The 27,771-nt window shown below is 41.6% G+C and overlaps 1 pseudogene across 1 annotated transcript; it reads right to left on the bottom strand.

The window, feature by feature from the left end:
* Positions 1-11,379: 11,379 nt before the first annotated feature.
* On the bottom strand, positions 11,380-13,485 carry LOC308520833 (nucleolin-like; annotated as a pseudogene). The gene has a single exon. The product of its transcript is annotated as a nucleolin-like (transcript).
* Between the last annotated feature and the right edge of the window lie 14,286 nt (positions 13,486-27,771).

The following is a 27,771-nucleotide window of genomic DNA, read 5'->3' as shown; positions in this document are numbered from 1 at the left end:
ATTTCTCTTTTTTTAATGTTAATGCTCTTTCTATTGTTTAAAGTATTACAAATAGTAGTACATATGTTTCCTTTTTCCCCCCATTGTCCTCCCCTGGCCTCCCTCAACCCCCGGCACATGCGCTCACCTCCCTAGTGTCTGTGGGTTTAAAGAACACTACAAGTTAAACTATATCCCTCAACATCTAACAATGACTTATTATCAGAATTTATTATATATCCATTGTTTACAATAGACATTAGTGCATAAATCCATCGAAATACACACGTGCACATACACATCTATGATCTTGTGCAATAATATAGCATAAGTGTATTTCTCATGGAAAAATCTAATGTTTCTGGAAAGGCTTCTGCTGTATTTGATGGGATTTAAATTCTGCCAATTGACAGGCATCACAGTTCAAGAAACTCATGCATTCAGTGAAGGATGGAATTTGTTCTGTGTATTTTAAATAGCATCCTGAGGAAGTACTGTCCTCAGAAATATACAGTATGAGAGCAATTTTAAGTTCATAATTGTATCTAGCATGTGGTGATCCATTGTCATCGTCTGAAAGGAGACATCTGCTACTTAGCTTTTAAGAGTTATGACAAAACTGATTACAAAATTGTGCACATTAATATAATAGCTTTTATCAAACATTCAAATAATTGCAATTACTAAGATTAATGCCACAGCTAACAGCAATTAGCAGTGAAATAAATACTCAAACAGAAAGCTTGGAAGGAATATCACATTTTGTCAGACCAATTAGTTGCCAAGTCCTGTTGATTCTGCCCTATCATCTCTATCACACTACTGCCTCCCTTTCCATCCCCTCTGCCACCTTTCTCACTCGGGGTCCAGGGCCCCTCTGGAAGTGTACTGCCCTCATAACTAACTGACTCCCCCAGCATACCACCTACAACCTCTCCCTGCTGCAATCCACTTACAAATAATTCCCCAAAAACTTCCAAAACCACACTGCTCCAATTATTTCACTCCCCTACACAAAAACCTTCCATGGCTCCCCAGTTGCTTGCAGAATGAATGCCATGTTCGACAATCAGAGAGGAAGGGAGAGGGAGAGAGAAACATCAATGATGAGAGAGAATCATTGATTGGCTGCCTCCTGCATGACCCCTACTGGGGGGTCGAGCCCGAATCCTGGGCATGTGCCCTTGACTAGAATTGAAGCCAGGATCCTTCAGTATGCAGGCGGACACTCTACCCACTGAGCCAAACTAGCTAGGGCTAAACCCATGTCTTAATAAACTATATTATAAGGCAGTTCTATTCCTTTGAAACGTTTTTTGGCTTCTTTATATATAAAAGTCAAGTAAGTTGTCAACATTTTGAAAAAAGAGTAATGTCCTTTATCTCACTAGGACATTATATTTATATTTAAATTTAAAATTTGCTTTTTTTACCTTTGTGGTTGCTAGTGCAGACTCTGGAGCTGAGTGCACTAGTTGTCTGATTTAGGCAATGTACTTGACCTCTCTGTGCTTTAATTTCTTAATCTGTACAATGGGAAGGATAACTGTACTGACTGATCAGAATTATTATGAGGAATTAAATGAATTTGTGTAAGGTCTAACACATAGAGAACACAATAGATATTATTAGCTATTATCATAGATCTCAAGTATATATTATGCATTGCCATCAAAAATAAACTTAGTGTACGTAATTACTAAATTATGATTCAGCAATTCATGTACTTATATAACTACAGGTAGTGGTACTGGGGTAGAAGTGACAGTTCCTTTAGAAATACTTCCATAGAATTTTCTGCCTTGAGGAACAAAGAACAATATGTCTTTATTTGTACTATGTGAGTATCCCACTAATAAATAGTAAGTAAAAGCTGTGGAGCTCCTTAACTACCTCTGAGTATCTATTGTAAATGTAACAGGCAAATAATATCTAATGCTGGATTGCTAAGTAATAACACACATTCAATTTTTGTTTGTAACATTTACTTTGTTGTTAACTACTATAAGCAGTTTACCAAGTGTATCCCAATAACTTGAAAGATTTAATAAAAATCTGTTGTTTTAATGATCACAATTCAATCATTAGTCCTATATGTACTAGTACTTGTCTCAAACTCTAAGAATAAAAAAAAAAGAGAGAAATGAAAACTTTTCCTTTTTTAGACAATCATATTTTCCCTATATTTAAAAAAAAAAAAGAAGAAGAAGAAAGGAAAGGAAGGAAACCCAAAACAGAAACAAGAAGCCAAAGCAAGCATACCATTCATCCCTGTGAAACTACTGCCCTTTCTAGTAGTTTTAGTTGTTTTCTTGTAGGGGAGGCAGAGTCCTCAAATGAGTGGTTTGTGTACTATGAACACATTAAACACATTTGAACTCATTGACATCATGTTTTCATCCCCTTTTTGTGCTGTGTCATCACTCAACAAAATGACCATGTTCTCTCACTTTTCAAATCCTTGGCCATATCCTCATTCTCTTCCCATTCTTCCTAATAATGGGTATTCCTTATGTTACCACTTAGGTCTCATTTCTTTTTTGTTTTGGGGGGGTTTTTTACTAAATTCATTTTTTTTTGGTAAAATTACCTTTTTTCAAAAACTTTAATTTTGTGGTTGTAATTCACATTCTTTATCATTAGCTCTGACTTTTTCATTGCCCATGTGGCATCTCAGGGCAGTTGTAACAAAAAACATAAAACAACAGAAATGTACTTTCTCTCTGTTCTGAAGGCCACATGTTTGAAATCAAGATGTCAGCAGAGCTTCACTTCCTCTGAGGGCTCCAGAAAAGAGTCCTTCCTTCCCTCTTCAGCTTCCTGGTGGCTCTTGGCATTTCTGGGCTTCCTTGATTTAAGGCCACATCATTACAATTTCTGTCTCTGTCATCACTGAGTTTAAAACCCACCTGGATAATACAGGATATCTCTTCATCTCAAAATCCTTAATTTAGTGACATCTGCGAAGACTCCTTTTCCAAAGATGGCAATTCACAGATTCTGGGAATCAGGACATGCACATATGTTTTATAGGGGTTATCATCAAGCTACCACACCAGGTATAAGAAAAACACTATATAACTAAATGGCAAATGACAGCTGGTACCAGACCTAGGTGGGGCGTATTAGTAAGGGAGGACGGGGGTGGAAACTAGAGCACACGTGCCTGTCTAAAGTGGCCACCTCCTCCTCAGCTCTAGCTGACTGACTGCCGACTTGGGGACATGCAGGCCCACTATTGCCAGTTTTTCTGATATCCCCGACGAATCTGGAATTCCAGATTTGTGTGTGCTGGCAATGAATTAAAATTTTAAAAATCTGCTTAGTAGGTAACACTGTGGGAAAACAAACCTCTCCATGGGTTAGCTGTGACAAGCTGCCAGTCTGTGACCTCTTGTCTACAGTCTGATGTTCAGAGAGCAGCTCTGATGAGCAGGGAGAGAACCTGCACTCTGGAGGTGAGAGAGGTAGTAAATCTAATGACAATTGAGAAAGGGAGAAAGATGCTAATATTACCTTTGAATGGCCATTCTTTGCTGTTTTAATTCAACGAGAAACAATAATTTCTAAAGCTGTAAAGGTCAGTTTTTTGTTGATGTCCTCTGCTAAAATTTTATTTTTTATTATTGATAGTATCACAGATGTATCTCATTTCCCCGCCCCCCCCTTATCCCCCTTCACCCAGCCGCTACCCACCTGCCCAGGTCTTCACGACCCTATTGCTGTGTCCATGGGCTATGCATATAAGTATCTGGTAAAATTTTTAAGTTGAAGATTGTGCAACAATGCCTGCTCAATAGTGTCTGTAAACTTTTGAAAGGCAGCCAGAAACCTCTTTTCTTATGTACCATGCAAACTTGATTTTTAGACTTGATTCTTTTTCTTATGTTTTTAGCAGCAGGGTAAATATTAATACGACTTGATGTCACAGCCATTCTGAAATATATGCAGTGTCCGGAATGTTCTGTGCTCTCTTTCACCTTCAGCCCTTTCAACACTGCCCTTAACTCCAATTCCTACTGGCTCAGTTAAGACGTAACTTTCTCCATTAGTCTTTCCTAAGGCCCTAAGGCTGTGTTGGATGCCTCCTTACTCAACCTCGGAATGGTGGTTCTCAGTGGGGGCAGTACTGCCTCCTGGGGAATAGTTTGAAATTAATGGAGGCTTTTTTCAGTTGTCACAGTGAGGTGTTACTGGAATTTTGTGTGAGGGTGACAGTATGCTGGCATCCTGGAATTCGGGGACTTTTCATTTATATGACTTTTGAAAGTCTTGTTGGACATTTGCATAGTTAGAGATGAACTTTCATATAATTGGAGAAAGAAGTTTTATTCTAAATCATCTGTAGCGTTGGTACCAAACAAAAGAGTGACACTCGTGAATGACTCTCTGGCATGGCTTTTTCTTCTTTGGCAAAGTTCTTCCTTGAAAGCATTGTTTTCCTTCAAAAATTTTTGTCTACCAAGTGTTATTTTGTCTACAGAGAGGACTTACCTGGTATAATTCACCCTTTTTAGTGCGCTTAACTTGCGATTTAACCAATGTGGCCTTCTCTTCAGTCTTGCCACCTGGGGGATAGGGGACTGTCAAGGGCGGGGGGGGAAAAAAGGACACATATGTAATACCCTTTGTAATACTTTAAGCAATAAAAAAAAATAAAATAAAGTTAATATTGATTAAAAAAAAAAAAACAAACCACAAACAACAACAGCCCTAGCTGGTTTGGCTCAGTGGATAGAGCGTCGGCCTGCAGACTGGAGGGTCCCAGGTTCGATTCCAGTCAAGGGCATGTACCTTGGTTGCAGGCACATCCCCAGTAGGGGGTGTGCAGGAGGCAGCTGATCAATGTTTCTCTCTCATCGATGTTTCCAACTCTCTATTCTCTCCCTTCCTCTCTGTAAAAATATCAATAAAATATATTTAAAACAACAACAACAACAATGATGCATTATTCAAATACACACTGTGGGGCTGTAGACCAAATTTGCCCTTTCTATGTTAATTTTCACTGACTTTAGCTTGATTTATTATAGCTCAACCTAATCCTTACCAATTCTATGATCCAGTTTGTATAATTTTCATAGTGGGTTACAATAAAATCATGTTTCCAAAGAGTCTAAAAAAAAAACAAAAAAAAAAACTGTGGTACATCTACACAATGGAATACTATGCTGCTGTACAAAAGGAGGCATTCTGCCCTAACCGGTTTGGCTCAGTGGATAGAGCATTGGCCTGAGGATTCAAGGGTCCCAGGTTCGATTCCGGTCAAGGGCATGTACCTGGGTTGCGGGCACATCCCCAGTGGGGGGTGTGCAGGAGGCAGCTGTTTGATGTTTCTCTCTCATCAATGTTTCTAACTCTCTATCCCTCTCCCTTCCTCTCTGTAAAAAATCAATAAAATATATTTAAAAAAGAAGAAGGCATTCTTACCATTTGCAACAGCATGGATGGAACTGGAGAGCATTATGCTAAGCGAAATAAGCCAGTCAGAGAAAGATAAATATCACATGATCTCACTCATTTGTGGAATATAATGAACAACATAAACTGATGAACAAAAGCAGATCCAGAGACAGAGAAGCATCAATCAGACCGTCAAACCTCAGAGGGAAGGTAGGGGAAGGTGGGGGTAAGGGGGAGAGATCATCCAAAGGACTTGTATGCATGCATATAAGCCAAACCAATGGACACAGACACCAGGGGGTGAGGGCATGAGTGGGCGGGTGGGGAGGCAATGGGGGGATAAGGACACATATGTAATACCTTAATCAATAAAGAAAAAAAAATTGCAAAAATAAATAAATAAAATGCGTGAAATGACACTCAAAAAAAGAAAAAGACCATTAGCAGTACTACTCTTAGAGCTAAAAATAAGGGCTTGGGGGGACTCTTAGTAGGTTCTACTCTAACAATCCTCCAGCTACCCATGGGGAAAGGACTCCTCAAGGCCAAAGGGAGGTACCAACATCCTTGTACACTCTACTAGTATACACGCATACTCAAAACTCCTGAACTCGCTTGCCTAAATCACCTCAAGTTCACTTTCAGGGCCTGCTTGGTCCCCTTCCCCAGGTTTGTTCTGAAAGTTGACTGAGGTGGTGTCTGCCCATTGACCAAAGGGGTATCCAAGGAATGACTGATTCCAGGGTGTAAGGTGAGAGCTGTGATTCATGATCAGAAGAGTCCATTCTGATGCATACAAATCATTTGATGTATGTGTTTCCCAGGGCTGCCATAACAAATTAGCACAAATTTTGTGGCTTAAAATAGAAATCTATTCTCTCACAGTTCTGGAGACCAGAAGTCTGAAATTGAGGTGTCAGTGGGGGAGGTTCTTTCTGAAGTGTGTGGGAGAATCCATTCTATGCCAATCTCCCAACTTCTTATGGATGCCAAAAATCACTGATACTCCTTGACTTGTAGGTGCATAACTCCAATCTTGGTCTCTGTCTTCACATGGCCTTCTCCTCAGTGCCACTGAATATAAAATCCCCCTCTCCTTTCTCTGATCCAGTGATTGGATTTAGTGCCCACCCTAAGTCAAGGATGATCTCATCTTGAGATTTTATCTAACCTACATCCACAAAAACTCTATTTCCAAGTAAGGTTGCATTCACAGGCACCAGGATTTAAGATTTAAGATTTAAGTTCCTCTGCTGTGTCATTTTTCCATAGTATTGTGCAAAGCACCAAGGGTCAGACTGGATCTTTTGCTGATAGCAATGTGGAGGGTCTACAAATATGGGGGCTAGCCTGCTAAGGTTCTGATTGAAGCTAGGATCTTCTCAGGGTCCAGAAACAGTCAAACTGAGAAACAGTCTTGAGGGGTTCAGGACACAACTCCAGACAGATCAGAGGAAAGGAAACCATTGACATGGCAAAATCAGCAGAAGGGCAGTCTTAGGATCTGAACCAACAGGGTGAGGAAGGGGGACAGGAATTGAAGGAGGGTTTGGAAGTACTATGTCTCTGGGACTACACATTTCTTTAACAAATATATATTGAGTACCTTTCCAGTGCTTTTAGGGTAAAGAGCTAAGTAAGATATAGGACTTGCCACCAAGTAGATTTCAGACATTCAGGGCTGTGGAGAAAAACATATAACTTTCAAGCTTTCTGCACTTTGGTCACCTCAAATGCAAATGCACTGATCCTTGTAACACAATTTTTCTTCATTGAGAAAACAATTCCTCACCTTGTTCATAGTCTGTCTCAGGGAGAGAATGAGAGACTTTGGAAATGAGAAAGAAGGAACAATCCTGCACCATTTGAAAGTAGCATTGTGTGAAACTGCACATATTATATTGCTTCTCTCTCGCTCCCACCCTCTCTTTCTCTCAGAAATGTGTTGCTTCCATAAATTGATAATAAAATGATCTAATCTTTAAAATATTGCAAAAGGAGCCAAGCCAGTGTGGCTCAATGCTTGAGCATTGACCTGTGAACTAGGAGATCACAGTTCAATTCCTGGTCAGGCTACATGCCTGGGTGTCAGGCTCCATCACCAGTAGGGGGCATGCAGGAGGCAGCTGATCAATGATTCTCTCTCATCATTGATGTTTCTGTCTCTCTCTTCCTCTCCCTTCCACTCTGATATCATTAAATACACACACACACACACACACACACACACACACACACACTACAGAAGGAAAAAGAATACACTGCCACAATTAACCTTACCCTAATCATACATAAACCAGGTTCTACTTAGGAGATAGTTTTCATTTGTAAATCATCTCTATTTGAAGAATGGTCCCAATAAAGAAATATGTCCCTTCATCCCTTGTGCTGATCCTAAACTCCTTGAAAGCAGAGTATATCTTATTCTAATGATTAAATCCAGACTATTATTCAAAGAGGTCTGTGAACTCCTGAAAATATGGGTGAATCTTTGAGTGAATGTTCATTGTTTTGCATCAAGAGGGTCTGTAACTTTCATCATGTTCTCAAAGATTTTAAACCAAAACACTCAAGCAATTTGGAACCACATACTACAAGCTTAATTAAAGTTTGCTGAACAAACTAATTACTTAATTTATTTATATATTCTGTCAATGCCCTTCAGCCAAAGAACCACCAGAAACATACCTGTAGCTAAATAAGTTGAGTTTATTCCTTGATGGAGAGAGAGAGAGAATATACACCATGGGGAATTGTGACATCTCTCAGCAAGAGATTGGTAGAAAGAACTGATTACAGGATTTGGACTTTGACTAGGTGACTTGGGGAGAGTCCGTGATTGAGTCTCTCAATAAATCTTACTCATGGAAGAGAAAACCAGCACAAGGGCAAACTGTAATTGGTAAAGAAATAGCAGCCACTCATTCTGCTGAGGGAGGGGTGTTTTGTAGGTATTGTGGGGGTGGCACAGTGACCTTGTTTATGTCTGTGCTTAGGCAAAATTATGAAGTGGCCTTGTTCTGTCTCATTTTATCATGGTCTCAGAGTAAACTTGTCTGAGATTGGTGTTCTATTAGATTATTTATAGCTCATAGAAGAAAAATATGGCCTTGCTCTGAGTGTGAGTGCCAGGCCAGCTTCTAAATGTCAGGTACTGCTCTTTTTTTCTTTTCTCAATTCCTAATAGTGGAAAGACGTTCTGCATTGGAAAGTAATTCAGTAAGGTGTTGGTAAAGCTTAAGAATTTATTGGGGGCGGGGGGGGGGGAGAGAAATAAAGTAAAATTGGTGGGAAAGTAAAACTTTTTTAAAAACAAAACAAAAACAAAAAAAGAATTTACTGGGTTAGTCCAACCAGCATTGCTCAATGGTTTAGCGTCGATCTGAACCAGGAGGTCACAGTTAGATTCCTGATCAGGTCACATGCCCAGGCTGAGGGCTCAATCCCTAGTGGAGGGCCTGCAGGAGGCAGCCAATCGATGATTCTCTCTCATCATTGATGTTTCTATCTCCCTCTCCCTTCCTCTCTGAAATAAATAATATATATACAATAAAATTCATAAACAAGTTTGCTTACTCTCTTCAAAGTTTTGAATTTTGCGCTAAGTCACTTATCCCCTATTTTTAAAATAAATAAAAGGAACATTTAAAAATAAACATTTAAGATAAAATAAACAGCAAAATAAGATAGGTAAGCTACATATTTTAAAATTTTTACTCAGGAAAGTTATAAAGTCAACATAAAACTAATACCCAATTGATCAAGTATCAGGATACCACAAAACCCATCCATTGTTTTTGCAGTAAAGATGCACAAATGACAATTAGATCTATAAGAAAAGCCTGGGGCCCTGGCCGGTTTGGCTCAGTAGATAGAGCGTCAGCCTGCGGACTCAAGGGTCCCGGGTTCGATTCGGTCAAGGGCATGTGCCTTGGTTGCGGGTACATCCCCATGTGGGGGGTGTGCAGGGGGCAGCTGATGGATGCTTCTCTCTCATCGATGTTTCTCTCTATCCTTCTTCCTTCCTCTCTGTAAAAAATCAATAAAATATTTAAAAAAGAAAAAAAAAAGAAAAGCCTGGGTTGAAGACTAAAGGTCCCAGTGAGGTAATAAAACCATCAAGATCTTTGCCCATTCTTTTATTTTAATTGAATTTATTGGGGTGACTTGGTTTGCAAAACCATGCAGGTTTCAAGTGTACAATTCAATAAAGCATTGTCTGCATACTGCATTGTGCACCCATAGCCCCAAGCAAAGTCTCTTTCATCCCCATTCCCCCCCCACTTTGCCCACCTCCACCTACTCCTACCCCCTTTCCTTCTGACTATTACCACACTGTTGTCTGTGTCTATGTGTTATGCATACATGTGTGTGTGTTTTTGCTTAATCCCTTCATCCTCTTTCATTAAGCAGCCTTCCAACCCCCCACCCTCTGACAGTGGTTAATCTGTTCCATGTTTCCATGCATTTCTATTTTGTTCATCAGATTATTTTGTTCATTAGATTCCACATATAAGTGAGATCATATGGTATTTGTTTTTCTCTGTCTGGCTTTTCACTTAGCATAATAATCTGCAGATCCATCCATGAAGTCACAAAAGATAAGAGTTCCTTCTTTCTTATGGTTATATGGCATTCTATTATGTAAATGTACCACAGCTTTTTTATCCACTCATCTACTGATGGGCACTTGGGCTTTTTCTAGATCTTGGCTATTATAAATAATGCTGCTATAAACAGTGGGGTGTGGTGCACATATCCCTTTGAATTGGTATCTCAGGATTCTTAGGATATATTCCCAGAAATAGGATCGTTGGATCAAAAGGCAGTTCCATTTTTAATTTTTTGAGGAAACTCCATCCTGTTTTCCACAGTGGCCGCACCAATCTGCATTCCCACCAACAGTACATGAGCGTTCCTTTTTCTCCACATCCTCACCAGCACTTATTGTTTATTGATGATAGCCATTCTGACAGGCATGAGGTGATATCTCATTGTGGGGTGGGTTTTTTTGGGGGGGGGCGTGGTTTATTGACTTCAGAGAGGAAGGGAGAGGGAGAGAGAGATAGAAACATCAATGATGAAAGAGAATCACTGATCAGCTGCCTCCTGCATGCCCCTAATAGGGATCGAACCTGCAAGCTGGGCATGTGGCCTTGACCAGAGCTGAACCTGGGACACTTGAGTCCGCAGGTTGAAGCTCTATGCACTGAGCCAAACCAGCTAGTATGCATTGTGGTTTTAATTTGCATCTCTCTGATGATTAGTGACATTGAGCATCTTTCATACACCTACTCGCCATCTCATCTGTATGTCCCCTCTGGAGATGAATCTATTCAGGTCTTTTGCCCATATTTTAATTGGGTTGTCTTCTTGGTGTTCATTTGTTTAAGTTCTTTATATGTTTTGGAAATGAGCCCCTTAACCCAGGAGAGATCTTTTTCCTCCCAAGTTTAGGACTTTTAATTTGTCTCATAGCTCTGAAGCAAAATCATGATAAAACATTCTGCTTTCCTTTGTACCTCAATACACACACACACACACACACACACACACAACTGTAGCAAGGGGGAATGATTTTGTACACTGGGAAAAAAACAATATAAATTCAAAACTTACAGATAAGAGTTAGCTCTATCACTAATCTCTTTAAAAATCCAGTCAAAACCAACAGAGTATCTCCTTTGAAATATTTTTTTTTAAATATATTTCTTTATTGATTTCAGAGAGGAAGGGAGAAGGAGAGAGAGACAGAAACATCAATGATGAGAGAGAATCATTGATTGGCTGCCTCCTGCACACCCCACACTGGGGATCAAGCCCGCAACCCAGGCATGTGCCCTTGGCCGGAATCGAACCTGGGACCCTTCAGTCCGCAGGCTGACGCTCTATACACTGAGCCAAGCCGGCTAGGGCTCCTTTGAAATATTATACAAATGGATTTCCAAGTAGACCTCAGGACTGTATGCTGTCTTGGAATGTCCTTAGAAGGCTCTGTCATTGATCAGGTAACAGAGTTAAAACACGAGAGTCCTTTCTTTCAAATGGAAAAGGGAAAGGCAGGGATAGAAGAAGATATTCGAACTTCATCTTCTTTCCTTGTGGCTTCTCGTCTCCTCCTCCACCTCTGCTTCCTAGGAAGCCTCATTGACCTCCAAAACCTCTCTGGCCTCTGCCACCAAATCCACCTTGGCCTCCTCTGCCGCCACCTTCCTCAACCCCGGAAGCCACCTTCACACTTAGGCTTGGCCCAGTCCAAAGTAACTTTGTTTTCACCAATTTCACCCTCTTCCCTGACCTCCTTGGTGACTTTGGCACCTTCCTCACTGTTGAAATCTACAAAATCAAACCCTTTGGAAGAGCTCCTCTCCCTGTCAGTGACTATCCTTGCCCAGACAGCACCATCAAATGACTCCTTCAATGTCTCCTCTGTAGTGTCCCCAGACAAACCTTTGACAGAGTTTTGGATGGATGGCTTTTTGCACTAGGCGATCCCCTGGGTACTTGCAATTCCAGCCTGCTTATTCTGCCCTCAATTTCTCTTTTATTACAGAAATTTAAAGCTTCTTTAAGATCTTCAAATGAAGCAAATTCTATAAATGCAAAACCCTTTAGTTTTATCATTTTGGTTCTGGGACTTTGATAAAAATTGCCTCCTCAAATACTTCCTGAAGAATTTTTTCTTTTGCACTGTAGGAAAGGTTGCTTAAAACCAGAGGTTTTGATTCACCACTTCAAGTGCTATTCTTGTCACCTCTGTGGTCTTGACTTTGACCCTTCTCCCCAGTATAGCACAGGGAAATGAATCGCCCATCTATTTCTGTTCTTTGCTTTTCTTCCAAGGTTTTTTCTGCATCGGCTTCTGTCTTAAATTCAATATAAGCCATCCCTTTACTCTTTCCATCCTTGTTGACTAATCTGATCTCTATAGCATCTTCAAACACTTCCTTTAATTAGTCCTAGGTAACTTCATAAGGCAGATTTTTAGCCAAAAGTGTTCTTGCATCTTGATCTTTTTACTGTCTTTTCCCTTTGGTTTTCTAGTTTCATTTCATTGCCAAAGACTTTTAAACCAGTGAGTCCTAAGGCTTTTTCTAGGTCTTCAGCAGATTCAAAATCCATATAGTCGAACTTCCTAAGACACACCAATTCTGACATCCACAACAACAAGGTCTTTTTTAACAAAACGTCACTGATACCCATTTTTAATTCAGGAGCAGATTTACTGAAGTTCAGGTTTCCAACAGAGATTGAAAGCTGTAGTTGGTTCTGTGGCTTCTACTTTCTGTTTCTTGGCCTCAGGAGCAGCTTTCTGTTTGGCCATTTCCTTATTTCATTTCCCAGATGCTTCTTTGATAGGCTCTTTCTCCTCCTCCTCTTTATCCTGCTCCTTATCATCTTTCTCATCTTCATCCTCCTCTTCATTATCATCTTCTTCGTCTTCATCCTCAGCTGTGCTTTGAGTCTTCATGGGAACAGCTTTTACAGGAGCTTTCTTGCCTTTGGCTGGTGCAATCTCCATAGGTTCTTCTTCAGAGTCATATTCATCATCTTCTTCCTCATCTTCATCATAATCCTCATTTTTGTCATAATCCTCATCATCCAAGGTAAGAGTGGCAGCAGTAGCTTTCATCACTCCTGGCTCAAATTCATGCTCATCTTCATACTCCTCCTCCTCCTCTTCATTGTCCTCATCATCTTCCTCATCACTATCTTCCTTCTTGGCATTCTTGCCATGCTTTGCTCCCTTGACTGGGATGACTGCTTTCTTCTTACCACGGATTGCTATCAATGCTTTTGCCTGGTGTGCCTCCCTTCTTGCCAGGAATGGCTAATGCTTTGGCTGGTGTAACTGCTGCCTTTTTGCCAGGGGTAACAACTGCTTTCTTGCCTGGTGTGGCAACTGCAATCTTTTTTGTTGGGGAAACCATCACCTTCTTTCCTGGAGTTGTGGTAGACTTTGTGCCTTTTTTCTTCTCCACTGCTTTCATCTTCTTCATCTGGCATTTCCTTATCTTCATTATCTTCTTCTACCTCCTTTGGAGAAGGAGCCATTTTCTTGGAGCCACCTTGATTTTTACCAGCCTTTGCTAACTTCACCATGACGGTGGCTTATGACAGTAGAGTGTGTGACAGGTGAGTGGCGCAGATGTGCCCAGAGGAACCAAACGGCATCGATGGCAGCGGCTGGTACTGAAGAACCAGAGCGAGTAGGTTTCACTACCAGCTAGAGCTCAAGACTCCCCAGGAGATTCTTGACACATGAATTTCCTTCCAGAACACAGGAAACTCCTCAGATTGACCATCTGACCTTTGCATGGTCTATATCATACTATAGCCCATGGTTAGCTCTACCTAAAGAACATGAACTCAAGCCCTAACCGGTTTGGCTCAGTGGATAGAGCATCGGCCTGCGGACTGAAGGGTCCCAGGTTCGATTCCGGTCAAGGGCATGTACCTTGGTTGCGGGCACATCCCCAATAGGGAGTGTGGAGGAGGCAGCTGATCGATGTTTCTCTCTCATCGACCTTTCTAACTCTCTATCCCTCTCCCTTCCTCTCTGTAAAAAAAAATCAATAAAATATATTAAATAAATAAAAAAAGAACATGGACTCAAAAAGCTGTTCAGCATCACCTAGTTCCTTCCATATTGTCAACCCCAAATCTAACATTTTAGATTATGCTTTTTTTCCAATTTTACACTCATTCTTTCTATGTACGTATGTATTTACTTATGCTAGACACGATATTTGATTAATAAGGAAATAAACAGCTGAGTTCGAATTCAAATATTTGTTTTAATATTACTCTGGTTAAAATTTTTAGTATTACAACTCTGTCATGTTCAAATTCATATACTGACAAAGTAATTAATCCTTGGTCCTAACTGCCTGGGGATATTTCTGTCTTTATATGGTCCCATCTTTATCCAGCTATATAGCAGCAGCTTCCATGCTGGTACCCCACGACTCCAGTCTCTTAGTATTCACACCCTTGTGTAATCCCCACCCCAAGAGTGTGTGTGGATTTATTTAATCATTTCTAACTAAATATAGCAGCAGCAATAGGATGTCACTTCAGAGACTGGGTTATTAAAAAGACTGTGACCTCCATCTTAGGCACTCACTCTTTTTCCCACTTAGACCACTTGGCCAGGGGGAAGCCAACTGTCATGGTGTAAGACTGCCCTGTGGAGAGGCCCCTGTGAGTAGGCTTGGAAGCAAATTCTTCGGTCTCATTTGAGCCTTCAGATGACTGCAGCCTTGGCCAAGAGCTTGACTGCCACCTTGTGAGAGACCCTGAGCAAGAGGCACTGCTGCTAAACTGTTCCCAGATTTCTGAGCCTCAGAAACTATAAGATAATAAATTATTGTTATTTTAAGCAACTAAGTTTGGGGGTAATTTGTTAGTCAGCAATAGATAACTAATACAAACTACAATTATTGAAGTCATAATTTAAATAAATTGATGTGATACCTGATACATTCTTTAAAATGCAGTAAATTTGTTGTCCAGAGAAACAATAGGGTAGATGCTTAATAATGTTGATTGTGTGACAGATGATTGAAATCTCATTGTAGTAATTCAATCAATAAAATGATCATTACATTTTAAAAATAATGAAAACCTTGGAATGACTCATCAAAATATTAAATATTGTTCAGCATAGCAGGTTTTGCATATTTTTATATTATATGTGTGAAAATCCTTTTATAATACCTATGTAGCAAAAATCTCTGTATTTGCATAAATAGAATCACTAATCCCCAGTTCTGCCAATTTACTGAACTTGAAATTCAAGTTGTAGATCTAAATTTTATTTCAGTGGTAATTCCTCTCAAATCAATGCCTGAAACAGCATTTACTTTAAAGAATGGGGCATGAGTGCCCTCTTGTGATAAAATAGGCATTTAAATATTTTCAGTTGCATATGAAATCATTTGAACTGAATCATTTCACAAACACAAAATGCCCTCTACTGCTAGGCCAGTTTTTATCAGTACTTGTAAGTCCAAGAAAGACACATACCTGATGAATTTGGTTAATGTTAACAGATAATGTGAATTAGTCACACTAAAATGCTATTCCTTCGATTGTTCTGGTGGCTGCAAGAAAAATTGAGTATGATAGAGGCTCTTTAAATTGATCTCACTTAACAGTCTCACAAAATGCTCTCCATTCCTGCTTAATAATGTACACAGGCCCAGAACAAGAGGAAGTCTCAGAACCAAGTACATAGGCGCTGGTATGCTTCTACTCTCTAGCTGCCACTGGATAAGTTATCTACTTTTTTAAGGTAATTGTTTGATCCTAAACTTACTTATGTCAATTGTACTTGTATTCAGTTATGTAATTAAATTAAGTAATATACAAAATAATAATTTGTTAAAAGAAAGTGTTTAGGTAAAAGAAAACTAAGTTGGATGCTTTGAAATTACTTCAGAAAAGGTCATTGGAAAAAATAAATTTTGAATCGTGCATGGGCAAAAAAAAAAAGCATGAAAAATAAAAAATAGAAGTCATCAAATCTAGAATTCTAAACTAAATAGCAAAAAGAAAAATCAGTAGACTACTTTAAAAAATAATGTTAATAAAAGTCTTGGCCTCAAATCAAAAGGCTGGTAAAATATCCAATTTTATATTTCATACTAAAATAAAATATTTTAGATATATGTTATCTTTTTAAATGATTCTCCAATGAAATGATTTTTTTTATTCACACTCTAAAGAGTATTTTTTCACTGACTACGCATATTTTATATGTATTTAGATTAAAACTTGTATGGAATGTGGATGTGGCCAGATTCTAAAATGAATATGGGTCTGAGTGTCCTGAAATACAGGAAATATGCCTCTGGTTAAAAACTAAACCATAGCCCTAGCCAGACTGCCTCAGTGGATAAAATGTTGAACTGTGGACTGAAGGATCCCAGGTTCAATTTACCTTGGTTGCAGGCTCAACCACTGGCCCTGGTTGAGGGTGTGCAGGAGGCAACCAATCTATGTGTCTCTCTCACACAGATGTTTCTGTCTCTTTCTCTCTTCCACACTCTCTAAAAATCAATGGAAAAATATCCTCAGGTGAGTATTAACAACAACAACAAAAAACTAAACCATATAATTTGCATTAACATCTGGAAATATTTGTATGAATTTTTGCCCCCTAAAGTTATACTGCTTTTACATTGCTGACATCAATATTTGCATAAACGGTTTATGCAGATAATAATTGCCTGGAATTGTCACCACAGGAGGGCATTGCACACCCATTTTTAAAAACCTAAACGATTTATTATCTGCAAGCCTGAGCATAGATTTTCATGACATACCAACTATAGCATCAGTTAAGAAGACTTCTACATCATTTAATTACTCAGGAAATTGTGAATATAACTTGCCCAAACTAATGTAAATGGCCAATATTTCTCTAAATTACATTTATTTAAACATTTTAAACACCTACTATGTGCTCTGTCTGTTTTTTCCTTGAACTTACATGAGAATCTCAGGGCCTGTTATATTGATTAGTAGATTTTTTTAATGTTTTATTGATTTCAAAGAGAGGAAGGGGAAGGAAGAAAGAGATAGAAACATCAATGATGAGAGAGAATCATTGATCGGCAGCCTCCTTCACACCCCCCACTGGGGATTGAGCCCGCAAGCCGGGTATGTGCCCCAGCAGGAATCAAACTGTGTGATCTCCTGGTTCGTAGGTTGATGCTCAAACACTGAGCCATTCCAGCCGGGCGATTAGCAGATTTCGATATACAATTGTCCAACATTGAATTCCATGAAAGAATGTAATTGCTAAAGTACCAGAATATATGTATTATACATTAGTTAATCAATAATTATTTAGCATCTACTATGTGCCAGGCTCTGTTCTTAGCCAAGTCAAGAATAAGACAGATAAAAATGTCTGGACTTATAGAGCTTATATTTTGGTAGGGGGAATATAAAAAAGTCAGTAAAAATAAAACTTAGATCGTGTGTCAGAAAGTGATTATGTGCTCTAGAAAAAAAAACAAAAAACAAAAAAACACAGAGGAAAGAAACAGCTGGGGAGTGTTGGGCCAGAGTTGCAATTCTAAACAGTCCAGCCTGAGAAAACAACACTAAGAAAGTGACATTTAGGTCAGGACCTATCAGAGGTAAGGGAATAGACAGGAAGAAATGTGAAAGAAGAGCAATCCATGCCAGAAAGGGCACAGCCTTGACTAGGCCTAGTCACAAAGCAGTTTCACTTATAGGTAGAATGACAATATTATTTATGTCCAAAGCAGGGCATATGTATTGGCAGCCTGTGTCAGGCCCTCCAGCAGCAGTAAAACTACATGGATACTTGAAATGTAATAAGCTCTCTTCTGCACTTCTTTATATTTAAAAACACACACACACATATCTATGATGCTAAAATCATGAAAACAATCTGTTTTTTCATAAATTGTGACATGATGTAGTGAAAAGGGCCCTGGGTTTCATACATGAAACTCCAGCTGCTACCTCTGCGTGGCCTGAGACACCATATTAGCGGCTACAATAAGCTATTAACAAATATTAAAATAGAGAAATATGGGAGTCCAAATTAAAAGGTTAGTTCATTTTTATCTAAGTCAAGTTACAGTTTTGTCAAGTTCAGATTCATTTAGTGAAAAAATGAATGATCCTTGAACCTCACTTGCTGGGCTTCTTTCTGTCCTGGGAAATTTTCTGTCCAGTGTACTTCTTTGCATAGGTACAAGTTTACCAAGGCACAGCTATAAAAGCCATAACTTTAGATGAATGAATGAAACACATGATAAACTGTTTAAAAATATAGTAAGCTCTCATCAAGAGAGCCGGGACCAGCCAGCTCTTTGGGAAATACTTCTGTAAGTGTGGGAAGACATCTCAATACTGATTTGTTGAATAATGTTAGATAAGTCACTTGCCCTTTCAGCATCCATTTTCCCATTTTTTAAAATGAAAATATAATATAATAGTAGCCCGGTGCACGAAATTCATGCACATTAAAAGGGAATTAATTGCCCTAGCCAGTTTGGCACAGTGGATAGAGCATCGGTCTGTGGACTGAAAGGTCCCGGGTTTGATTCCGGCCAAGGGCACATGCCCGGGCCGTGGGCTTGGTCCCCAGTAGGGGCCGTGCAGAAGGCAGCCCATCAATGACTCTCTTGTCATTGATGTTTCTGTCTCTTCCTCCCTCTCCCTTCCTCTCTTAAATCAATAAAGAAATATTTTTTTTGAAAGGGAATTAATTGCCCTAACCAGTTTGGCTCAGTGGATAGAGCATTGGCCTGCGGACTCAAGGGTCCCAGGTTCGATTCCAGTCAAGGGCATGTACCTTGGTTGTGGGCACATCCCCAGTGGGGAGTGTGCAGGAGGCAGCTGATCAATGTTTCTCTCTCATTGATATTTCTAACTCTCTATTCTGTCGCCAACAATGGCTTCTTTTGGCTTAAGAGGTACTTTGTTCCAATAGTTGGTCTTTAAACATATTCTCTCTTCCCTGCTGTCAGGGGCCAAGATGCAGGTGAATAGGATTGCTAGCTGGCAGGCCCCTGAGAGCAAACTGGCCACCTGTAGATTCCGTGAGGAAAGGGGCTCCCTCCTCCCTCCTGTCAGGGTCCAGGTTGCAGGTGAATGGGGTTCCTGGCTGGCAGGACACTGACAGCAAGCTATCCAACAGTGGATTCTGTGAGGAATAGGGCTCCCTCCTTTCTACTGTCAGGGTCTGGTTTGAAGTTCGGCCCTGCCCCCTGTTGGGCCAGACCCAGAGTTCTACCACACCGTGGCCTCCACCTCAGCAACCCAAGACTGACTGCTGCTGGGCGCTCCTGGTGCTCTGAGGGTGGGTTCTTCCCTCAGGCCACATGGGAAAGAGCTCAGGAGGGTGCAGCCCTTGGCAAAGCGACCCAGGATTCAGTGGGTCCACACTCCGAGGGCAGGTTCCTGCCTCAAACCCCACCCTCACCAGAAACAGCTCCAGGAAACAGCTCGAGGGAGGGCACAGCCATTGCCAAGACAACCCCTGCAGGACTGACTTCCTTCCGCTTGGTCACGATTCTGATGGTCATGATGAACACCACCCATGGTTTTTATATAAGTAGATTAGAGGCCCAGTGCACAAAAATTTGTGCACTCAGTGGGGAGAGGGGGTCACTCAGCCCGGCCTGTGCCCTCTCGCAGCCTGGGACCCCTTGGGAGATAACGACCTGCTGGCTTAGGCCTGCTCCCGGGTGGCAAAGGGCAGGCCCAATCCCTAGGTGCAGCCCCTGGTTGGGCTCAGAGCAGGGCTGATTGGGGAGTTGGGGCACCGCCCCCTGTCATGCAGAGTAGGGTGGATCGGGAGGTTGCGATGCCATCCTCAGTCACGCTCAGGTGCCGGAAGCCAGTCCATCCTTGCTGCTTGACACAGTCGCTGCAGGAAAGAAACATCTGCACAGCATATGTTTCAAGGGACCTGGCTTATATAGCATACTGTTCTTAATATGTTTGCTCCCCTTAGTGCTGTGTGTTTTAACCAAGGTCACCTCTCCGAGAAAGGTTGTTTCCCCAGGTAGGAACTTTTCCCTGAAGTCAGGGAGGGGATGCCTCTCCTAGAAAGGTTGTTTCCCCAGGTAGGAACTTTTCCCTGAAGTCAGGGAGGGGATGCCTCTCCTAGAAAGGTTGTTTCCCCAGGTAGGAATTTTTCCCTGAAGTTAGGGAGGGGATGAAACTCCTTAACTAAGTGCCAGGCGGGTAGTTAATCACTTTAACTACAAACAATCATGCTTAAACTACATAATCTTTACTCCCTGGAATGGAGATAAGAAACGCCCTAACCTTTGTAATAGAAATTGACAGGATTAAAATCAACTGGTATAAATATGGATGTAACAAAACAATAAACAGCAGAACCTCTCTGGAGATCGAGACCAGAACTTGGCTGGAGATCCTGGCTAGGCTGCTGATCAACTGAACGCTGTCTCCGTGTCATTCCTTCTTCGCCGACTCTGTCTACACCATTGGGGACCCTTGGACCCGCTGGGGTTGGACCCCGGCATCTGGCGCCCGAACAGGGTTCCCTTAGGTAAGTCCCCCCGTACTTGGGACGGATAGGACTGCACCATAGGGTGCTGCAGACCCCCCCCCCCCCCCATAGAGGATAAGTAGGGTAAGCGGGTAGTTAGTACAGAACTTAGATTGACAAGATGGGTCATACTGAGTCTAAAGAAAAAAAACTCTGTATTAATCTTTTAACGCATATGCTTACTAGCAGAATTGGAGTTGAGGTTTTTCCCAGTGAGACAGAAAGTTTTATAGAAGAAGTATGTCAATGGCTTCCAGAGGATGGAACTGTTAATTTAAAAACTTGGGTTGAAGTAGGAAAGCAATTAAAGAAACACCATGAATCTGAGAAGGTCCTGCCATGTTACTTTTCCCTCTGGGATTCAATCTGTGACACCTTGGCACCAGAGGCAAAAACGGTTGAACTTTCTCAAAATTTAAATAGTCCCTCAGCTCCACCCAGAGAGGATACATCATCATTGTCTTCAGCTCAATCTAAAAGCAATTTAGCTATGCCTACTGATCGGGAGGAGAATAAATATCATAAACATGACCATTGGTCCTTTCCAGTCAATAGAGAGGAGAGTGGCCCTCCCATTCAAAACAGGCTCCCCAAATTAGAAAGGAAGCCTAAACCACGTCCTGTGGCTCCTATGAGCTCCATGTCTAAATTTCAAAGGGCGATAAGAGAAGCTGAAGCTAATGGAGATCTTGAATTCTCACTCTGCTTCCCAGTTACATATGAGAATGAGTCTGGTGGGAATAGAAACCCCACCTTGGAGCCTATACCTTACAAAGTACTTAAAGAATTAAAATTGGCCTGCTCTGAATATGGACCTCTAGCTCCTTACACACAAACCTTGGTAGAAACCCTAGCCAGTAAATGGATGACTCCTTATGATTGGTCACAGGTTTGTAAATCCTGTCTCTCAGGAGGCGATTACTTATTATGGAAAACTGAATATGAAGATCTTGCTAAGAAAGCTGTAGCCACTAGCGAAAAAACCAGAAAAGGAATAACCCTAGACATGATATTAGGAGAAGGTGATTTTAACACGGCTGAGGAGCAAATGAATATGCCCACAGAGGCACTTACCAAAGTAACCAGTTGTGCAGTAAGTGCCTGGAAATCCCTACCTTATACAGCAGGAAAAACCACCACCCTTACAGAGGTTAAACAGAAGGTCGAGGAACCATATCAGGATTTCCTTTCTCGCCTCATGCAGGCAGTCAAGAGAGTAATCAATAACAAAGAGGCAGCCGATATCCTAATCAAACAACTGGCTTTTGAAAATGCTAATAATACCTGTCAGGCTTTATTAAGGCCGATTCGCAGAACAGGAACTATAAATGATTTTATAAAACAGTGTGCTGATGTAAGTCCAGCATTTATACAGGGTGTAGCTATAGCTGCAGCTCTCAAAGGGGAGCCATACCCTCAATATGTACAGGCTATAGGACAAGCCAGCAATAATACAGGTAATAAAAGAAATATGAACTGCTACTCTTGTGGCTTATCTGGGCACTTTAGCAGAGAATGCCCAAATAAAAATAATAATAATACTCAGGCCAGATGGCAAGCTCCTCGACAGCCTGGAAATACATTAGGGAATAATATTAATCCTCCAAAAACCGTTTGTCCCCGATGTCAGAAAGGATTCCATTGGGCAAAGGAATGTAGATCAAGATACCATAAAAATGGTCGGCCTTTAAACTCTACAAATAGCTCCCAAGGAGGTTATATCCCATCACCTCAATTGGGAAATTTGAGAAGGGGCCAGCCCCAGGCCCCTGCAATAATAGGGGCATCAACCTTCAACCCCTTTGCAAATTTCGATCAGTCAGTGACCTCTTCAGGGCAACCCCAGGCAGTGCAGGATTGGACCTCCACTCAACCACCCATGCAGTACTAACCCCAGACTCGCCAGTAGCAGCCATTCCTACAGGAGTGTCTGGGCCACTGCCTGAGGGAACTGTAGGTTTAATATTAGGACGGAGCTCCACCTCGTTACAGGGGATCTTAGTCATCCTAGGAGTTGTTGATGCAGACTACACAGGAGAAATACAGATTTTACTTTCCCCACCCACCACAACTATACAGATTCAGCCCAACCAGAGAATTGCCCAATTAATCCTGTTACCAATACATAAAATAGGGACAGCTGTTACCCAGGAAGCTAGAGGGGCCGGAGGCTTTGGATCTAGTGATGCAGCATTTTGGATACAAGAAATCCATGCTACTAGACCTACAAAAATTTTACAAATTCAGGGAAAACCAATTGAAGGTCTATTGGATACAGGAGCAGATGTTTCCTGCATAGCAGAGAAGGATTGGCCCTCTTCATGGCCCACGCACACCACCTCCACTTCCCTAGTAGGACTAGGCAAGGCATCTAATGTAAAAAAGAGTTCTCAGATTCTAACTTGGACTGATGAAGATCAACATTCAGGAACATTCTGTCCCTATGTAATTACGACTATCCCCTTTACATTATGGGGAAGAGATATCTTGTCTCAAATGGGAGTTGTATTATATAGCCCCAGTGATAGAGTAACATCACAGATGCTAGACACGAGATTTAATCCAGGAAAGGGATTAGGAAAGGAAAGTAATACCTCACACTCCTCGACAGGATCTGTAATTGGGGCCATTGCCCTTAGGACTGCTGATCCCATAGTCTGGAAATCGTCACAACCAGTATGGGTTGAGCAATGGCCCTTAACATCTGAGAAAATATCAGCAGCCCGGCAATTAATTGATCAGCAATTAGCAGAGGGACATATAGAGCCATCAAATAGTCCCTGGAACACACCCATATTTGTAATAAGAAAGAAATCAGGCAAGTGGAGACTTTTGCAAGATCTAAGAGCCATAAATGCCACCATGGAAGATATGGGCTCCTTACAACCTGGATTGCCCTCCCCTGTGGCAATTCCACAGGAGTATTGTGTTGTTGTTATTGACTTACAGGATTGTTTTTTCACTATACCTCTTCACCCAGCTGATTGTCAAAGATTCGCATTCAGCATACCATCAGAAAACTTTAAACAGCCTTATCAGAGATACCAATGGAAGGTTCTCCCACAAGGGATGAAAAATAGTCCTACATTATGTCAAAAGTTTGTAGATCAGGCATTGCAAGTTATTAGAAAGAAATTTTCAGATCTATATCTTATTCATTATATGGATGATATTTTACTAGCTCATAAAGATCGGGCTACTTTACAGGAAATTCTTACTCAGACCATCCTTGCTTTAGAAGAACATGGTCTAAAAATAGCCCCAGAAAAGATTCAGACTGAACCTTCTTTTTCCTACTTAGGCAGAATATTACATACCTCTACTATCACCCATCAGCCTCTACAATTAAGAAAAGATCATTTAAACACATTGAATGATTATCAGAAACTATTAGGTGATATCAACTGGGTCAGGCCATATCTAAAAATAACCACTCTTGACTTAAAACCTCTATTTGACATTTTAAAGGGAGATTCTAACCCTAAGTCTCCCCGACAATTAACTGTAGAAGGAGAAAAGGCTATAGCAAAAATAGAACAGGCCATCAATAAACAGCAACTACAGTATCTAGATTATTCCAAATCTTGGGCCTTAATTATTCTAGCCACTAAATATACTCCTACAGGATGCTTGTGGCAGGAAGGACCATTAGAATGGATACATTTACCTGTCACTCCTAGGAAGATTGTACCACCCTATCCCTCCCTAGTGGCCACTCTCATTATCAAAGGTAGACGACGCAGTATCGAACTCTTTGGAAGAGAAGTTACTGAGATAATAATACCTTATAAAAGAGAACAATTAGACACACTATTACAATTTGAAGAAGAGTGGCAAATAGCTATAGGTAACTTCCCAGGACAAATTTTACATCATTTGCCAAGATCACCTATATTGCAATTTCTCTCCCTACATCCGTTTATATTTCCTATTAAATGTTCAAAAGAACCATTATCACCTCCTGCCTCCTTAGTATTCACAGATGGTTCCTCTAATGGTAGGGCAGTAACAATCATTGACTCAATAACCCATGTTCAACAAACTCTAGAGACGTCAGCTCAGAGAACAGAGCTTTTGGCAGTCATTTATGCTTTTGAACAATTGCAACAGGTTCCCTTTAACTTGTACACTGACTCTCAATATATAGTTAAATTATTTCCTCATATTGAGACCGCCTCTCTCCCACAAGGAAGAACAGCCATTTTCTCTTTGTTAACTCAGCTACAAACTTGCATTCACAAACGAGAAAAGGCTTTCTATATTGGGCATATTAGAGCTCATTCCTGCCTACCAGGACCCTTAAGCGAAGGAAATTATCAGGCGGATTTACTAACTCGCCCAGTAGTTTGTACAGCTCTAGAAGAAGCCCGGCGGTCTCATGCCATTCACCATCAAAATGCTTCTGCTCTCCGTCTATATTATCGCATATCTAGAGAAGCTGCTCGAAGTATTGTGCGTGACTGCGGCCATTGTCCTACTCATTTTCCTAGCCCTGCTACTGGAGTTAATCCAAGAGGACTTAGACCCTGTGACTTATGGCAGATGGATATTACTCATGTCCCATCTTTTGGCAAACTTTGCTATGTGCATGTCTGTATTGATACCTTTTCTCATGTTATCCTTGCTTCTGCACGTACAGGAGAAGCCTTTAAAGATGTAAGTCAACATCTATTCCAATGCTTTTCCTACCTAGGAATACCAAGGGCACTTAAAACTGACAATGGGCCTGCCTATACCTCTAGAGCTTTTAAAAACTTATGCTCTACATTCGGCATTGCACATACTACAGGAATACCCTACAATCCTCAAGGCCAAGCAATAGTAGAAAGGGCTCACCAAACTTTAAAGACACAAATTAAAAAATTACAAGAAAATGAATTTAAATATTCCTCTCCTCATCATGTTCTACAACATGCTCAATTTGTAATTAATATACTAAATGTAGATTCTGAGGGAAATTCCCCGATGTACAGGCATTGGAACCCTGATCTAAGTAAACCTAAAGCCCTCGTCAAATGGAGAGACTTGCTTACAGGAGCCTGGAAGGGACCTGATGTACTTTTAACCCAGGGGAGAGGATATGCTTGTATATTTCCACAGGACGCAGACTCACCTGTGTGGATTCCAGACCGTCTAGTCCGACCTTATGTCTCACCGCCCGCCATCTCTGCCTCATCATAGCACACCTGACCAGTGCCTGTCTGCAGCAGATGTGCAGCCCTGAGCTGGAACAATCTGTCCATTGGGAGGATCACATGTGCCTCCTTTTTGTCTTTCCACATGTCCTAGCTTTGCCCCACATCTCCTTTCCTTTTTCCTTTTTTTAAAATCTAACTACTTGTTTGCTGGTTCTTTGGCCTTTCTCCTTCTTTCCTGAACACAGCCTTTTCTAGAATCTCCCTACCCTACTGTTCCAGGAAGGGCACCTCCCTTTTATGCCGTGACTAGGGTTGTTTGGTATATGCCCCATACATGGAGTTGTCTTGTGCCAAGAGCCTGACATCCTGGGCTGAGAAAGCCCTGTTCCAGGACTCTCCTTTGTCCTGTATTGGCGCCTCTTACCCCTGTGCCAAGAGGGACCCTCTTCTTACAATCCAATTGCCCATAGCTGTTGCCTGAGCTCTCTGTTCATGCTGAGGTTGAAGCCTCATGGTGGCTGGCACCATGGATCTGTCTCTGGCCCAATGGCATAAGCTGGGCCCTCTCTAGAGAAGAAACCTGCGTTCCCTCTGATCAATGCCAGAGCCCCGCCAGCAGGCGAGGGAATCCAAAGGCAGTTGCTGGGCATGGAGGCCAGAGGGACATAGGCTATCAAGGAGACAAAACTGAACCTCACATCACCCTACTTGGCCCAGAGATGGCTGATAGTCAACGACGGGTAAGACTCCACAGGGTGGGGCAACCTAAGACAGGCACAGTCGGGGGCCAGTAGGAGAAAACTTGGGGTGCAACAAAGGTGGGGCACAGACCCCCCTCCCCAATGGTGCAGGGGCTTGAACACTCGCCCCTTCTGAGGAAGGTCTCCTGTCCCCATGGCTGCTTCCTGCTTCCCATGCCAAGCTCAGATTGGGACCCAGGTAAAGACAGAGACTGGCTGACAGCAGCTGCCCTCTTACTGCAACAGGACTTGTTTCCCATTTCTACCTGGGACCACAGGGAAAGGGGAAGCTGAAGGAAAGGGCTGTGTCAGGATGCTGCCTTCTTCCCTTTCTTCTCCCTCTTTTTTCTAAACACTTCCATGCCTTGTAGTTCTTTTGCTTTCTCTTCTTTTTCTACTACCCTCCATTTTCCATATCAGCTGTATCCAGAGGGCACAGCTTACTCCTCCTCGGACATCGACACCACCATCAACCACGGCCCTGATGGACCCTTTGATTCAGTCCTTCAACTTGCTGATGCTTCGGGAAGCCTGTCGCCAGTGACGCCGCCCGCTAGCCAGACCAACAAAGACAATCAAACCAACAACTTGAGGACAGCTGAAATCCCTTGACTGAAGAGGCTGGCAACCTTCTACAGGAATGGGGCTCCTTCTGCGCTCCATCCACTATGTTTATAGCTATGCTCACTATCATTGCTTGCCACTCTTCTTCTGAGACTTAAATGGCCCAATCTGAGAGGTGGCCACTGATTTGCATGCGTGATCATTTAAAAAATAAAAAAGGGGGAATTTGCCGGAAGCCAGTCCATCCTTGCTGCTTGACACAGTCGCTGCAGGAAAGAAACATCTGCACAGCATATGTTTCAAGGGACCTGGCTTATATAGCATACTGTTCTTAATATGTTTGCTCCCCTTAGTGCTGTGTGTTTTAACCAAGGTCACCTCTCCGAGAAAGGTTGTTTCCCCAGGTAGGAACTTTTCCCTGAAGTCAGGGAGGGGATGCCTCTCCTAGAAAGGTTGTTTCCCCAGGTAGGAACTTTTCCCTGAAGTCAGGGAGGGGATGCCTCTCCTAGAAAGGTTGTTTCCCCAGGTAGGAATTTTTCCCTGAAGTTAGGGAGGGGATGAAACTCCTTAACTAAGTGCCAGGCGGGTAGTTAATCACTTTAACTACAAACAATCATGCTTAAACTACATAATCTTTACTCCCTGGAATGGAGATAAGAAACGCCCTAACCTTTGTAATAGAAATTGACAGGATTAAAATCAACTGGTATAAATATGGATGTAACAAAACAATAAACAGCAGAACCTCTCTGGAGATCGAGACCAGAACTTGGCTGGAGATCCTGGCTAGGCTGCTGATCAACTGAACGCTGTCTCCGTGTCATTCCTTCTTCGCCGACTCTGTCTACACCATTGGGGACCCTTGGACCCGCTGGGG

Source organism: Myotis nattereri (assembly GCF_964212035.1).
Source record: "Myotis nattereri genome assembly, chromosome: 6".
In the NCBI taxonomy this organism is placed as follows: Eukaryota; Metazoa; Chordata; class Mammalia; order Chiroptera; family Vespertilionidae; genus Myotis; species Myotis nattereri.
Note: the sequence above shows the minus strand (reverse complement) of the source record. Positions and strands in the feature narration are given on the sequence as shown.